Here is an 18,335-nt window from a genome sequence, read left to right as displayed (position 1 = left end):
TCTTACATTGCTCTACATTTTAGAGGGAGCTGTCCTTTACCTAGTAGGACACTTAATGTTCTTTGTCTCTACCTGACATGCCTGCTTCAGTCATGATAACCAAGTATTGCAAAATGTCTCCGGGTGGGCAAAGTTTCCTGTGAGTGAGAGCCACCAGTAAGAAGTACACTTTACATCTGTAACAACAGACTCTGTGGGCTTCCTAGCCATGTGGCCAAGGTAAGGTACAAGGAACTCCATGCTGCACCAATGATGGTGCTTCCTCTCCAGGCTCTGGCAAATGAAGATACTGGAATGGACAAGATGTCCTGAGCAGGGACACTCTATTTGTTGTCCTGACCCACACCAGGTCTTGAAGGCTCAGGGAATGGTACCTTCGTTAGAAGCCAGTCAGAAATCTTCTTTCCTCTCCCCCTGGCTTGATGTCACCACTCAGGGATCTAGTTTCCCTCATCTTCACAGGAAGTGGGAGAGTTACCCTGTCCAAGGTAGCACTGACTGCTGTTACTGCTCATGAGAGGAGGAGGGGGCGTCAGCTTCCAGATATTCTTCTCCGCTGGAGGTTTTGTGGCAGCCCAGGAGAGCCCAGAGTCTCCACTGGTTTGGCTCTGAAGCAGAGGTGAAGTGGTGAGGGTGAAGAGAGAGGATCCTGAGAAACAGCTGCAGTCTCCCTAGGCATCTGGAGATGTGCGTGTTGAAGTCAGAGGAAGACCTGTTTTGCCTCCCCAGAGACTCACAGTGGAACCAAAGCCCATGATTTTTTATTATTTCTCAGCATGGAAAAAATATGTTTTTTAGTGCTTCTGGAATGAATGCAGTTCAGGAGGACCAGCTTAAACAAATCAAACCCGCCAGAGACAGATGTGTGAACTAGGCTGACACGTTTATTCATATTCAGATTAAATAAGGCATTAGGGTCTGCAGTATCCGGACAGGCGGCTCTCCATATTGCCTCTTTCCTAAGAGTCTTTAAATATACACATTTATTTGACACAGTTTGATCAAGTGTCATCTACGTGACAGATTCTATGCTAGCAGACAAGATAGGGGTAAATGACAATCGTGGCTTGCCAGCATCCTGTTAGTCATCTGACTTAGCCGCTATCATTACTAAGGTTAAAGAAAGGGCATGCCGTGACTTTACCACCATCTTGATTAAGGTGACCATGTGGTATAAATCAACGATGGCAGCACCCATAAAACAAGTAGATGTGCTGAGCCCTCTGCTTGTTATTGTGTCTCCCTTTTATTAGACTAAAGAGATAACACTGGCCTCCAAGATGTTTTTCTTTTTCTTTTCTTTTCTCTGCACTAAGGAGGAAACAGCAGGTCTGTAAGATATTTTGGATTAGGGTGAATTTTTGTGTGATGGTTTTTGTCCTGAGAATGAAAACTAACAAATGAGGACAAGGTCTATGCAAACTATGTTTGATGATTAAGGCTTTTAAATTCCTAAAATTATAACTGTCTGTTCAAGTTACCAGAAAGTGACTTAAGTAAGGATGTATGTCCAGTCACCTATGTCTTTGCTAATTTTGTTTAGCTTTAGCTATTTGGTGAAACTGAGTCATATTGAAAACTAGCATTTCATAAAAGTACACTAAAAAGATCAGGAAAATAAGGTTCCCAATCTCTGTGCATTGTATTTATGATTTAAAGTTTATTTTGATAGCACAGGATCTTTTATTCAAGAATTAGAATTTTTAAGGTTCAAGCTTAGCAGGTATAAAATTGTAAAATCCTAATCTTACAAAAGAATACCAACTTATTGTAAACTGTTAAAGGTAATTAAGATAATCAGGTTAATGATCAGTCAGAACAAATGTAACTCATTTACATAGAAAAGCTTTGAGGGAGAGACCAATTTTTTCCTATCTTTTAGTATCCTGCATGTGTTGTTAAAATGAAGCCTAAGGCAAGTAAAGCAAAAAATTTCAAAGTTAACTTATAGTTTGCTTAATATAATATTCAAAATCAGATATATAAAAACTTGTCTCTGAAATAGTGAATGCTTGAGTAAAACAGACTAAGTTCATAATACACTTAACATGGCAGGAAGCCCCAGGCTCAAGTCGTTCCCTTTGATGGAACACCATCACTTTAGAGTGAGTGGCAGGACAAGGATGCATGGGAAGTAAGACCTGCCACAAGTCTGCTTCTTCTGCCTTTGACTGTGTAGACCTGTGTACTTCTGTCTATGCAGGAGTGACCAGCTCCAGTCAAGTAGTCCTGACCAAAAAATAGCCTCCTTATCTAAAGATGAATTACTCTTCATGTCTTGCATGACAGGGGGATGGTTGCTCTTGCCCAGTAGAGGCTCTCAAAGTCTGTTGTGGTGATATATTTATTTACCAAAGCTTGTCTGAGGATTCAGAAAGCAAAGTCAGCCATGAGCTATAGAAGTCAGGTAGGGTGGTACACACCTTTAATCCCAGGACTCAGGATTGAGAGGCAGGTAGATCTCTGTTAACTCAAGGACACACTGACTACACGAAATATATCCAGCCCTAAAGAGAAACAGCTCACACAAAGATAATCTCAGCACTTGGGATCACACACCTTTAATCCCAATGTTAGGGAGGTATTTAAGACAGGAACAATGTCTCAGAGCTGGCATTCATTCTTCAGCCACACTGAGGATACGAACGAAGTCTGAGTTAATCTGTAGTCACAATGAGGAAAGCATAACAGTCTGAGTGCATCTGAGAAGGAGTGAAGTCAGGAGAAGTCTGAAGATCTCCCCTTTAAACTAAGCTGAGGTAGAGGTAAGAGGTAGTGGCTGACTGTTTTGCTTTTCTGATTTTTAGCTTGAAGCTTGAACCCCAATGTCTGTCTCTGTACCCACATCCTCAATGTCTAAACAAAGGAGAGGTAAAGTGTTGGTGAAGTCCTATGTATATGTCAATAAAGCACTGTTGGAACAATAGGGAACCAAGATAGGTGGGACTAGGAGTCCAGGAGGACTCTGGGAAAGAGAAACACAGAGAGTCTGGATATAACGCCATGGGGTAGGAAGCCCGGTAAGAGACATACTTAGATTAACAATTATAGGGTAATTACTTAAGTCAGAGCTAGCCAGTAAGAAACAAGCAAGGCCAACAGCTTCATAATTAATATAGCTTCCTGTGTGTTTATTTGGGACTGATGCGGCTCTAGAACCAGGCTGGCGGGAAGGCTTCTTTCAAGGAAAAGGTTTCTCTTTACAAATGGTGATCAGGAGTGGGATGATGAATTTCCACGTAGAATGACAAAAGCTTTAAAGGAATTTTAGAAACAGAAGAACAGAGAGAAGCACAGATTTTTGGTAGCAGCATTTTTCTCAGGTAGGCTCTGTTTTGCTAGTGACAAGCCGAGATTCACGCAGCTTGCTTAAGGCAGTCTTCCTGACTCAGCATTAAAAAACAAAAAACAAAAAAACAGCAAGGTTGTTTTAAGAGACTCTGCTAATGATTGAAAGGTGTGTACGTACAGCTGGAAGTGGCAGGTTTTGCTGGATGTCAGCATGGACTGAGGCTAAGCTGGAATCACGCTTATGCCCGCCATCTTGGAAAAACGGCAGTTTAAACAGCCACGGTTTTAACAGATAAGACATGTGGCCAGAAAAACATAAATATTTACAGTAAAGTCAGAGTTGGATGAAGAAAAACCTCTAAAGGTTTACAGTGTGTTTAAAAATATACGTAAGATTGAGAGAAAAACAAACGGCCCAGCTGTGGTGGCACACACAGGTAGGAGTTGCTGCAGAGGCAGAGGCAGGCAGATTTCCAAAGAGAAACCCTGTCTCAAAGAAAAATAAATAAAAGTAAAATAAATAGAGTAATAATAAATAAATAAATAAGCCACGTAAAGATGGAAAATACACAGAAAGTCTGGATACTGTATGCTATTGTGTTTTTCAGTTTTTTCATTGCTAAGGAAGGAACAACTGCTAAAGTACACTGCTAAATTAATTCAACTTATATCTTTTAAAAATGCCTCGACTTCAAATTTTAAGCATAAGAATATGTTACTTGGGAAAGGAGTTTTTATCTATGTTTCTACAGAAAATAAAAAGCTGAGGATTTCTTCCAGGCTTCTGTGGTTTGATCAACCAAGATCCCCGGAAGCAGTGGACCAGGTGTTCCAACAATTGAAACAGCTAAGATGATGCAGTCTTACAGTCCCCAAAAATATGGATTTATACAGGTTTCTGAGTTTTGTCATGATCCCCATGGTATGAACAGCACCCCCTTCCAGCACGAAGCAGTTTGGAATGAGCGACGTCCTAATTCCCATCTTGTTTATAAACCTTTGTTTTCATTTAAATGGGATTGTTTATAATTGGTTAATGATCACAACCAATCTCTTTTTAATGGTGAAAAGGGAAATTATGGTATGGGTATCGTTTTTCATTTATTGATACAAATTCAAGGTCAATTTTGTGATATGTATATTTCTCCTCTTGATTAAGTATTGTGCTTATACTGATCTTTTAAAATATAATGTGTAATTAAATACAGATTATAGATAGTTACTTATAATAGTCAGAACTTATAGTTAGGTAAGTTAGGTTTTCTAGATATATAGATATGTATTTGAGACAGATAAATAGTCTTCAAACCTCTCAAAGACCTTCAGAAAATGGCATTTAAAATGGTTTAGGGTTTTTCTTGACATTGAGAAATGTCTGCTCCTGGCAGCACCAATTACGTCTGAGAGGAAGATGGGCATCGAAGAAACTTGTTATGGAGTTTGCTTTCAACATGGCAAGATTAGCCATTTGGGCAAGAAACTGCTCTTGCCTAGACTGATTGACTGTTGCTATATAAACTGGACATGCAGGACCCACAGGAAAGTGACTGCTGAACTCAGTCTTACAGGGTTCCTGCTTCATGGAAGAGTCTCCAAGACTTTCTGCAGGACACAGAAAAATGACTGACAGACTGCCAATGCAGATGGACAGTTTGAAATTTCCTGCTTTGCTGAGAAATCTTCTGGATACATTGTGGCCTACGGACTGAAGATGGATGCCCTGACAATACAGAGGAACTTCAGGTGACTGTCCAGGCAGTAAGATGTCTCTGTCAATCCTAGTGTTTATATATTATCCTTCTGTGGTCTTTGATGGAGTTGAAGACAGATAGTTATAGTTTTCCTTAGTATGATAAGAGATAAGCTACATATAGAACTTTGGACTCACAAGGATGGGATAATTGATATTTTCTTTAAATCTTGCTAAATGTTGATAGACAAAATATTGTAACTCTGTTCTTACTTGATAACTATTCTGTTATAGATAATTTGACTATGTTAAAGTTAAGACCTTTCTTTTTGTTTAGACAGAAAAGAGGAGATGTTGGGGAAGTCCTATGTATATGTCAAGATGTAACGCCATGGGGTAGGAAGCCCGGAACTATTCTCCGGTAAGAGAAATACTTAGATTAACAATTATGGGGTAATTACTTAAGTCAGAGCTAGCCAGTAAGAAGCAAGCAAGGCCAACAGCTTCATAATTAACATAGCCTCCTGTGTGTTTATTTGGGACTGATGCGTCTCCAGAACCAGGCTGGCGGGAAGGTTTCTCTCAAGGAAAAGGTTTCTCTTTACAGTAAAGAGCATTTACTCCTCCCTCAGTGTCTCCCTAGGTGACCTATGAAGATGCTGAGAACAGGGGAATCTTGCCCCTAAGCTACCACTCAACTGGTATGGGACCTGAATGCTAGTTAAATTGTCATGTCCTTTACCCTGGCTTTCAATTCTTCCTCTTAGCAAAAGCTAATTCCAGGGCCCACACACTAACCACCTATATTCCCTGATTAAAGGAGGCTGCCAGATACTCTGCCATTAAATCCTCAGCTCTGGAAAGCTAGCAGAATATCCAAGTGGTGTCTTTGACAATTGATTTTCTATCTATAGAATCAACAAATAATTCTATTAAGTGGTATTTCAAACTGTCAGATTCTTTAGGAGGAGATAACTTAGATGAAGGAGATTATGTCTAACCTGAGCTCACTGTGGTGCTTTGAGAATATAATCTAGGCTCTGTACAGATAGAAAGCACCAGGGCCAGTACCTATATTCCATACTTACCTTGAAGCCTACAAAGAGAATACAGGCTTTGGATGTGATGCTTGGGACATATTCTAAGAAACTCCAAAAGCCAGTATTTGTTAATGTTCATTGAATTTGGTTATCTTGCTTTACAAATTATGTCTCTAAACAAATCAATCTATTTTGAAATAGAATGTTGTTAAGTAATATGCTTAATGCTTTCAGTATGTAGTGACCTGGAGTTTTGTCCATCGACAAAGGACTAAGGAGTTGGCTTTAGCCTTCTTGGCTAATTCAATCCATGCTATATGTAAAGTCTGTTACTAGGGTAAATTTTAGAAAAACATTCTGGTTGTTCAGTGTTAACTTTGTAAAATGAATCATTTATTCTTGACCTGGGAGTCACTGGGTAGTGACTTAGGGCATTCTGAAGTGCCTTAGAAAAGTTCCCCTTGAGGAGAGAGCAAGGTAGTCACTGTCTGTGGGCTTATTTTTAAATTGAGAATAATTTCTTTTTGGGAAATACAACTTATAATTAAATTCCATCTGACAATATAAAGTATGTTTACTATTTATAAGTATAATGATTATATGTTAACAAAATGTATATTAAGTCATATTTCAAATACTAGATATGGTCATGTAAGATAATAGTCCCAATTTTTAAAATTTCATTTTATCAAATTGTTTCTAACCAAAATAACTTTTACTTGAGATATAGCTGATATTGTTAATATTTAAAAAAACACACAAACTCATCACGTGTGAAAGCAAGAAGTATCACTTAGAAACTTTCTGTTCAAAAGCATTTCTTTTTTATTTGCTTATTCTCTTTCTGCCTTTTGGTTAGTTTGGATAAAAGTTTGTCTATATTGTTGATCAAATGCATTTCTAAGATTCTGACTATACCTGATGTCTCTTACAAAGCTTCTGAGTCCTTATTCCTCATGCAGGAGTCTGATGTAACAAATAATTGGTTACATTCACCTTATCCTTCTACAGAACTCTGATGCATAGTCCAGCCTGTTGTGTAATTGCATATAACTCATGTCAACCTTGATGCAAAAGTTTAACTCATGTATTTTTGTCTCTTAACGTGGTTGTACAGTTATTACCTCCTGATAATATTCTGAATCTTTTCCAACTGTTTTATCTTGGCCCTTTGAGTGGAACCCCTTCTGAGGCATTCTAATTATTTCTTCCCTCATTGCCCTTCTGCCAGCGATGACATAATATTGGCATAGTAAGAAAGATCAACACCCCCCCCAAGCTCCAGATGCAGTTTGGGTGACCTCTGAAAGGGGACTAATCCAACTGGGGCCTCTTCTTGCCACTCTGGGCATTGTTTTGGGGACTCAGAAATAAAGCATCAGGCTGAAGTCTCCTTTATGTCAATCTCTGTCTCCTCTGCTCAGATCAGCTTAACATCCGCCAGGACCAGCTAGACTCCTCGAGCAATGCAGGACTCACCATTGAAAAAGACTAGCTCTGTGACAGACTATGGACACCCCCATGGAGGGCCTCAGGCTCCCTGGGGAAATGAGGGGATAATGGGGGGGGTTGGGAGGAGGGCACGGAAGGAGGGGAGGGAAAGGGAGAGGGACCTGGAACTGACTTGTGAAGTAACTTTGTTTCTTATCTAAATTTAAACTGAAAAATAAATTAATTAATTAAAAAATAATAAAAAAGAAAAAGACTAGCTCTGGCTGCTGCTAAAAATGGGTGTGTACCCTTCTCCCTCAAACAGCACTGCTTCCACACCAACAAACCCTAACTGGTGGTAAATGGGGCCTAACGACAAGGGAGCCAGACAAAACTTCAACAGCAAAGCTCCTACTATGTGTGACTTCTGGTTCCTTCCCTCACCTCCTCCCGCCTTGCTCCCTTCTTCCTGCTTATTATGCCCACACTTTTGTCTTCACCCTGTCTTCCAAATGCTTTACTTGCTGAACTTCACCCTATACCCAAACAGTATGTTTCACATAAGCTCCTCCAATAGCTCTCACCCTACAACAGTTCCGTTTGTGTCTGATATATAAAAAGAGAGAAACAAAAGACCTCTCAGATGCAGTTCTGTTCCATTTGTTTCTGACAGCTGGGAAAAGGCCTTTTAGGTGCCCACGGAGAGAGTGACTAGAAAGGACCGGCATGCCTTTCGCCCCAGGCGGGATTCGATCCTTTGCCTTAGTTCTCTGTTTGCTCCTGTTCCCTTCCTTGGATGCTCTGTAACTCCTTACTTCTTCTGCTGGCTCCTTTCAGTGAGGTGGTCCTGGCAATGGAGCTAGTCACTGCTGCCCTGAGTCAGCTCTAGGTCCACTTTCTCTCACCAGCCCACTCTGTGTAGCCTGCCTCTGTTCTTCCCTATCCCTCAGCCCTCCCAGGAGATCTTGAGGTTTTACTCTGTGACTGAGTTGTCTGCTTACAGCCCTCTAATAATTATTTCCAAAGTTTCCACAGGAATACAGGGCAGCAATCGCCTGGTCCATTGCAGCCAATCAAGTGATCAAGTTAAGACTCCCCTCTGCTATATGACCAGAGGACTGACCCCTCTTCAGCAGACCCAGAACTATCCCTTCGGATAAAGACCCTCATCAGAAACAAACAGTGGAACTATAACCCCCTGCCCTGCATATTTTTATATATCCTCTCAGAATCAGGAATGGCAGTTTCCTCTTTGTGGACTATGAAGTTGCTTCTGCTCCTGTAAGAGGCTGCATCCCATCTTTTGTAGGCATCTGACCATCCACACATGGGTGACAAAACTGCTCCCTCACAGTGAATGAGCATGGTCAAGCCTAAGGTCAAAAAACATGCTTCTTTCTTTCTGCCTCTGTCTCTCCACAGCTGCCTTTTACAGGGACCAGTGTACATCAGTCTAGCGTTGTTTCAAGAGTCTATCACATAAAACAGAGGAAGGGTTTACCATAGACATGCCCCAAAAGAGCATCAATGCTCCAGCAGCCTACCACACATCTGCCTTCAGTGTGGAAATGAGAAACATTGAGGGTCCTTCCCATGGCTTCCATAGCAAGCCTTCCTCTTGCTGACTATAGACTTATTCATTGGTTGATAAATGGCTAATACATACAGCATTCTGTCTTAGCATTATTCTTTTGTCCTTCATCAAGAATAACAGGAAAAACAAGCAAACAAAAAAATAGAGACATTTTAAATGAATAAAAATAAAACCCTTTCTCCTGTCAGATCCCATTCTCAAATATTTTCAAAGGAATGCCATTAAACTTCAGAAAGTCTTATAGTATTGTCCTCTATCAAATCCCAAAGGCCCCCTAAGCGCCATGTGGCTGCATTGAGAGGCGAGGTTGGAAACACCCATTTGACGCAGCCAAAACCATGAAAGACATATTGTTTTAAATGTTGCTGTTTCTCCCACAGAAGATGACAGCTTAGTCAGTAGAGTCTGAGCATGAAGACCTGACCTGAGTTCATATACCCAGGACCAGCACACAAATGGCACTTCTTGTTGGTAATCCCAGAGCCAGGGAGGCAAAACAAATGGATTTCTGGAGTTCGCTAGCCAGCCTTCTAGCCAAGTAGATGAGCTCTGGGTTCAGTAAGAAAGCTGCCTCAAAAATTAAGGTGGAGAGTGATCAAGGAACATACCTGGCACCTGCTTCTGGCCTCCACATGCCACACACTGGTCCAACATCCCACCCCCCCCACACACACATACATACACCCCCCATATACAGACCACACATACATACACCCACACATACATACCACACATACATACACCCACATTCACACAACACACATACATACATCCATACACACACAACATACATACATACACCCACATTCACACAACACACATACATACATACACATACACAAACACCACATACACATATTCATACACACACATAATAGACACACACATATGCAACACACACATATTCATACACATACTTGAGCACACATACACACACTACACACATACACACCACACACGCATACATATACACAACACACACACATACACCACACACACATACACAAACCATACATATACACGAAACATACACCACCAATACACAATACAGATCATGGACTCCACACACATATACATATATACACACATGAAAACACATATACACACACCACATACACATACACATATACCACATACACATACCACACACACACCACATACACACACATAGCACACATACTACACACATACATACACACAACACACATGCTTATGCCACACACACGCCACACTCATATACACACCACACACACACACACACATACCAGAAGCTATTGCTGGGAATGCAGCAAGTTCACTATCTTCTTCTGAGAGTTCATAAGCAAGGAAGACACCCTCTTGTGAATAAGATATAATTAAGTCACAGTAATTTGAAAAAGATGTCACACTGTACATTCTCTTCTACCTATTGTCATTAGCCTCACATCTAAACACTGGTCTCTTCTTCCAACTTCAGAAGCTTGTCAAGTAGGTCACTTAGGAAGGAGGGATATCAAATAAAGGAATGTTTTCTGTGTGTTGTGCTGTAGTACAAGAAGTATTTTAAATGTCAGGTTGTCATAATTTGTGGGGAGGGCACAGTCCACATCTTCTCAGTAGAGATCAGAGACGCTGCTAAATGACCTACAATGAATGCTGAACACAGCTCCCTAAGCCAAGAGTTACTCAACCCCAATACATGCCAAGCAAAGACAGAGAAGCCCTGCTATTCCACAAACCTCCTTATTTTTCTACCTCAAGCACTCCCTGCCTGATAATGTGCTCCTGGTGATGGTTTGCACAGTCCACTGAACTCAAGGTACCATGTCAGACCCTTTCAAATAATAGGCAATGCTAATTGCCTGTCGTTGCCCCTCCCTGCCCACACACACCTGGTTCATCCTTTATTCATCTTGGGTGGAAGCACATGATGCCGGTGAGCCATCAGCTCCCACCGAGGAGGGAAAGAATGTTGCTATAAGCATGCTGTCTGGGCTGCAGTCCAGTCAGAGTTGAGTCTTCTGCATGGCATTCTCAGTGCCTTCCTTTGCCAGGCATCATAGAGCTGGGGAAAAAAAAGGTCCCAGCAGAATTTGCTCCAACAGATCTCTCCACGGGAAGAGTCACGAAGAACTAGATGATGTAAATTGGCTGCCTGTTAGTAAAGTGAGTAAGAATGTCTGCCAGAGAAGTGAGCCTAAGAGGCAATGAGAAGGACATGATAAAAGGGTGGGTATGACAAATGAAAGCATCAATACATGTGACAGACCAAGGTGATGCAGTGACATCTGGAGAGTTCCAGTCATCTTCCAGAACGGTCTCCATTCCCTCTCACAAAATGTGACTCTGTGCATCACACCCTTCTGTTGCTCATCATGCATCTATCTTTATTTTGGCATACTGTCGCGCACATGATTTGGACCGGAACAATAGCCTGCTGCCTTTCTCTAGATAACAGAGCAAGTTCATCGCAGCTCTGAGTTCCACCTAGCCAGACAAATGCTCTTGCTGTAGAACATGTTTGTTGATGAGGAGAGGGACCTATACAATCCTCAGCCAGCTCTCTACTGCTGGAGTCTGCGGACTGGATACACAGCTGTTTTTAACAGCTTTTCCTCCAGGAAGCTCTGCTTCCAGGCAATTTCCAAATAAACAGGCAGGCCTCTTTCCTCTTCAGCACTTTCTGCCCACATGGTGTGCTTCATCCGACTACTTGTTGATTCCTTCAGAGAGGGACAGAGTTACATGCCTATAGGCTTATTTCCTGAGAAAATCTGAGTATTGCACAGATTTTGTTGGACGTGCAACCTATGTAGTTCTGGTCATCCTCCCTATATGAACCTTCCCTTCTCATAACCAAATTAGGAAAATATCTGTATTCATAGAGACTTTCTAGTTCCTCAAACACTCTCTTGGAATGTCTAGCATTATTCTCAGGCCTAGGTGAGTACTTGTGAGTGAAATTCACCTGTTTATGAACGTTCTCCTAAATTCAGTCTATAATAATATCCTAGAGTGAGGGGCCCAGTGGTGCTGTTTGCCCTTTATTTTCATGGGACTTGGGGGTTTGAATCTCATCTGGAGAGCACTAATTTTGTGAGACAGCCTGGAGGGATGGAATCAGACCAACCCTGGCTGGGTCCTGACTATTTAATTGACTACTGGGATGTTGGGTAAGTGTATTGATCTTTTTATGAGATAGAGATATCCTAAGCTTTTCTATAGCTCTCCCGAGCTGAGTGAGCTTCAATTCACATCTCAAGTATCCACCCCAGGGTCAGGGACCCAGGAAAAAGCCACTAAAACCTTTAGCCTTCCTCTTTACCTTGTGTTTCATTGAAGCTGCTTTCTCTGACAGGTGAGTCAGTCTCTGGCTTTGTCTTTGTCCCTGTGTCCCTCACTCCCTCAGGTTCTCCAAGTGTTTACAAACCTGATTTACAATAGACACAGGTGGTTGATGGACAGCTAATCAATTAATGATGATATTGGAAGGAAGGGAGCACAAACACATCACAGGTCCACTTGGGCAGGATAGGTGTGGCCTGTCTCTGAAGATAGGAATCTCAAGCTCCTGTGTCATACTGAAGGAATTCTAGGTTCCCCAACAGACTTTCTAGGTTCTCCAGCTGTGAACTTTCTTGCCTGAGAGACAAGCACAGGTTTGAAATTCAGAAGATATCCTAATTTTGCCCTAAATGCTCCTAGAAAATTACTTACTTTGTGATGTAGGTTTCCTTGTAAAAATGGACTCAACAAATAGAATTTTAGCATACCTTGGGTCAGTCACTGTTCTAGATAATAAAAACATAGGAATGAATTTGATAAGATCCCTTCCCCTGTAGCACTTCCAGTCTGTGGAGAAGTGAGCCAATGAACAAATACGACAATGGTTCTGAGAATTATCAAAGCTTTTGAGGGAAAGCAAGGTATGTGATGCATAGCAATGTGCTGATTTAAAGCACTGTAAATCAGTGTTTGCTAGCATGGCCAGGGAGGGTACCTCTGAGAAGGAAGTATTTCTGGTGAAAACTGGACATAAGAAGACAGACTTCAGAAGACTCAGCAAAGTTTCCTGTGGAGGGCACAACCGACATAAAGGGGTTGGTACACAAGCCCAGTGGGGCCTTCACCAGGAGAAAGATCAGTATGGGTGGAATCTGGAAGTCAGGATGAGCAGAGTGAAGAGCAGTACAGAATGCATGGGCTGTGGGCTAAGGCCAAGATGGCCCCATGGGAAAGAGAATGCTGTGAAAGCAAGAAGGCCTGGGTCCCACCTGGGTGTGGCCAAATGTGCCTGTTGCCCCCAACAGGGACAGGAGCAAGGCAGACAAAGGAACTTGCTAGCCACAAAGTCAAGCCCAAATAGTGAGTTTCAGGGTTAGTAAAAGGCTGTCTAAAACAAGGGGAAGAGGACACAGAAGACTCCCAACAGCCTCCTCTGTCCTCCACATGTGCATATATGGGTTTATGCATCCACACATACAATGCACACACACAAATAATGATGATGATGATGGTGATAATAATAAAGAATGATACCTTCTTTCCTGGCCTGAAATTTATTCAAAAGCTCAAATCTGATATAGCTATATTTGGAAAGCCCTTAGAGCAGAAACATCCCAAACAAAGGATGCATAGTGGAGTCCTGAGTCCTGGCAGCCTGTTCCCTGGTCCCTGCTTGTGGTGCTTATGTGTAGCTTTTATTACAGTTACTCCAAGGCTTCTCTGAAAATGAAACTATTCAGCCAGGGATGCTTGGCCCATTCTTTGCCTGTTTTCTGAATATGGAGAGTGTGGGAAAAAGGACTGTCAAACCCTAGTCCCCAAATCCATTGTAAGAAGGACAAGAACAAAAGTAGGTATCAACGAATGTATTAAAAGGCCTTTAGGTGCTGTGAGCTTCAGAGGGCTGCTTGCCAGAGTCAAGAGAAAACCACATGTACCTATTCTGGGTACTTTGTCAACAGGATATTTGTGCTTAGTAATTTGGAGGAAATGAAAACATCTTTTGCAACATGATACCATCTCCATGTGTAGTCTGATGATGAAGTTGAAGTGCCTCCTGCATCCACAGAAGAACCTTGGCTACCGAAGAAAGGCAACAAAGCTCTGGGGACCAGATATTCATTAAAGATGCAAAATAAATGCAATAAATTGAATGTGATTGTCTTTGGGGCATTTTGCTTATGACCTCATATGTGCTGGAAAATAGTACTGCTAATGCTATAATTATTTCAAGATAGGAAATTATTTAAATTGGCTAATGAATGCAGGCCCTGACACAAGTCTGCATAAATCTAGATTGATCCCTGTGCTCGGTGGCAGACAATGGGGGCTTGGATACAGCTTTATTCATTAACAGCATTAGCAGGATTTCTCTTTAGTTCACTGAAAGGCATGATGTCCTAAAATGCTTGATCATCCAGAGGCATAAGTATACCTCCACATGCATTAGCCCAACTATTTCTGTAACTGATGTGTATGCCTATTATCTGTCCCTCCACCCCGCACCCCCAAGAGGTAAGTGACTTACCCTAAATCACCTGATCTAAAAGAAATGGCATGCTAACTTGAACTGAGGTGTCCGGGGAGCAGTCCTCCTGCTACTCCTTTTCAACAGCAGACCACACTAAGTAGACTAAGGATGGGTTCTGTTAGAAGAGAGACTGCAGTTTCAGTTGAATGTCCCACAGCTTCCAAACAAAAGGGGAATGTATAGAGGAGGAAGCTCCCTGCAGAAAAGCCTTCGATTATTCTGCTGGGCATCAGCTGTTTCTTACTGGCCACAGAGCCTGCCCTGGTCTCCCTGCTGTCTTCAGCCACCTCTTCAAAGGGCAGCAGGTGTCATGGAGAGAAGGAAATCCCATAGCTGATGTTCTTGCTCAGGCCCTTTCCGTGTGCACCTTCCTGCCTGGGAGCTCTTTGCCACCTCTGTTTTCTCTCCAGGACCGTTACCATCGCTGCTTATTTTTCTCTGTGTCATCACCATTAACCTTCTATCATTAATGTTTATAAGGTACTTGATAAAGCTTGATAGGAAACAAACTGAGCATCCTTTTCTATCTTGTGAACTGTAGCTTATAATCTGAGTTATAAGGATGGAAATATTGTAGCCAAGGGCGATGTTGAGATAATGTGAATTCCGGGAGCCAGCATGAGGTTTCAATCCCAATTTCTGAACAAAGCAAACCTTGGCAGGTTCTGACCATTCTGGTCACACCCAGTGAAATCTGGAAGACTAGACCTTCTTTGTTATTTGAGATCAGTTTGGAGAAGCATAGATTAATGCCAACCCTGGTTACGGAGAGTGGATTGAAAAAGGGCAGGAAACTAAGTGAGGCTTGAATTCCTGGAGGGGCTTCATAACTTCTTTGTCACAAGCAATGATTTCTCACAGCCTTCCCTTCTCTTCCAGCTTCTGAGGGCCTGCGGCGTCTCTAGCTTTGTCCCTTGCAGGAGGGATGATCTTATACTTATTATATCCCTGTGGGGCTCAGTTAGGAAGGGGATGGAGAACACCCTCATGCATGCATGCACATGCGCACATACATGCACACAGGAGGAAGAACGGATGTCTCTGTCTGAGCAGCCTATGTAAGGGAGGAGACTTCCACCCCACATTTGTTTATGGCATGCACTGGAAAGGCTGGATCTCAGTAGTTCTATTTCTCCCTCTTCATTTGCCAATCACCATCTTCTACTTTGAATAGGATTTAGTTTTTAACCCTCGATTTATATCTCTTTGTTTAACACCCATACAGGGCCTGCAAAAGATGAAGCTGGTAGAAAGCACAGAATGGATGGGGGAAGGGTTCTGAAGTCCCACCCAAGCTGAGAAGCCACCGGCTACTGATGGCTGCTAAGGGAAGGAGAGTCGCTTTTCTTTGGGAATTCAGCCCCTAGAGCCTGCTCAGTAGATGGTCAAACACCCATACTTTAAGTGGGCTCGGGGGTTTTTAGAAGAGCACATGAAATTGGGAAGGATATGGTAGGCATTAAAGGGGAGAATGGGAGGTGAGATTTGATAAAACACATACATGCATATCTTTCTAAAATACTAAAAAGGACATACAAGATAAAATTAAGGGCCATGATGGAATTTTGGCCACATTTGCAAATATCTAAGACACTAGATTTCAAAAGGCACACTTTACTATTGCAATTCAGCTCAATAAGCATACAATAGGTCTGTATTGTGTTCTGAGCGATATCTATCTCGCACTCTCACTGAACAATGCAAAAGGCTAACAAAGATGACTAACTTAAGTTCCCTAAGGAACTCACACTCCACTGGAAGGTTAGACTATTTCTACCAGGAAGCAGGAAAAGTAAATCCAGAAGCACAGAGTGAAGGATGGGGTGGTAGAACTTGAAGCCCCCCAGAATGCATCCTATATGCAATAGAGAGCCACTGTGGGTGATTCCAGAGGAGAGGAGAGTAGTCCAATTAGCATGTTGGATGTATTCTCTAATGAAGCCTAACAAGTGATGGTAAGAATGATAAGACTGAGGACAAGTTAGATTGGAACCCTCTTCAGTAATGGTGCATATTAGAATCAAATCATCTTTGAGAGATATTAAACTAGGGAATTCCTCAATTCATTCTACACTTGTAAAAACAAAGTTATTTCCACACAGCACAGAGGTTCTATATGTACTCTGCCGAAGATCCCTAACTTGGGAGACAACATAGTAACAGTTTAGACAAATATGATGGAGGCCTGGGATAGGATCATGAAAGTGGGAATGAAAGACGTGAGAGTTAACAAGCAAGGCAATCCATATAACTGCTCATTCATCTACTAATCCGTTCATCCGCTAAGTGGTAGAAACTCAGTGATGAAAAGAACTCCTTGACTTTGAAGATTCTGTAGCCTAAAACTGAGTGTAGTCATGGATGTCATACACCCATGTATACACATTCATAATCACAGCAATCAGGAAGCTGAGTCAGGAGATCCACGAGCTTTCAAGGCTAACCTCGGGTACAAATCAAGTTAAAAGCCATCCTGAGCTATTATAACAAGACCATGTCTCAAAAGAAAAGCAAGAAAGAGTAAATGAAGGGCTAGAGAGATGGCTCTGCACTTAAGAGCACTGGACCTGGTTTCAATTCCCATAACCCACATGGTGGCTCATAACTGTAACTCCAGTCCTAGGTTTCTAGCCTCAAGCACCAGGCACACAGTGGTGCACAGACATACGTAAGGTAAAGCACCCAGACACATTAATTAAATTTTAAATCAAGAAAAAAAGAGAAAGGAAATGGTGTGAGAGGGGAGACAGAGAGAAAGACAGAGGGGCAGTGGAGAGAATTTCTTCAACTAAACATTAACATCTTTAGTAGCAGGAAAAATAAGGAAAGACAAACACAGTGACATTGAACTTTGATATAATTCGCAGTTTGTGTGACCTGGGAAATCACAAAAAATTTAGTTTAGTCAGAACAAAAATTAATTTTTCCTGGAGAAACTTATTTTTATCCCTACCTCAAAAAGAAAACATAGTTTTTTCAAAAAAACAATGATTTGTACAAAATTAAAATAATAAAAAACAAATACAGAAAGCTAAAGAAACAGTTCTGGGGTTAAGAGTACTGCTGTCAGAGAACCTGAGTTCAGTACCCGGTACCCACCTGAGGTGGGTTACAACTGCCTGTTATGGTTCCAGGCACCAGGGGCTCTGATGCTTCTGGTCTTTGCATGGCGCCTGCACTTGTGTGCATATATCTACATAGAGACACAGAACTAAAAGTAATTTTTTTAAATCTATAAAATACATAATAGAATGAAAAATAAGCGCATAGAAAACTATAGGCCAGACCCTAAGGAGATGACATACTACGGCAACTTGGTCTTATCCCCTAGTTCTAGTAGGAAACCAGGAAGAATGGCAAAAGCCTGAATTTGGGGGTGGGGCAGTTCTGGGACCTCCCTGACCAACAACTCTCATGGAGGTATCCTGTTGCACCCTTCCCCCATGGGGGTCTGTTGACCGCTTGTTACTAGGAGCTTTTAGCAAAACACTCCTCATCCCCTCCTCCCAGTAAGGCCTGCTTGCAAGTTCCTGTTTACTGTGTAAATGCTAATTCCTGTTTTGGGCCCACCTTTTGCTGGAGAGCCCTGGGAACCTAGGTTTCTGACCTTGGGGATTTTCCACCATGCCTGCCTTTGGTATTTAAGGCTCTACCCTTGTAATAATAAATGCCATTCTTCTTGTAAGAGTGAGCTGCTGTCTTTGTCTTCATTTTTCATCCTTAGCCCTTAGCCTCGATCGTTGTGAAGTTTAGCAGCGCGTAGCCTCAAACACA

Source organism: Mesocricetus auratus, unplaced genomic scaffold (assembly GCF_017639785.1).
Source record: "Mesocricetus auratus isolate SY011 unplaced genomic scaffold, BCM_Maur_2.0 Super-Scaffold_6730, whole genome shotgun sequence".
Classification (NCBI taxonomy): domain Eukaryota; kingdom Metazoa; phylum Chordata; class Mammalia; order Rodentia; family Cricetidae; genus Mesocricetus; species Mesocricetus auratus.
This window is presented reverse-complemented; position numbering follows the sequence as displayed.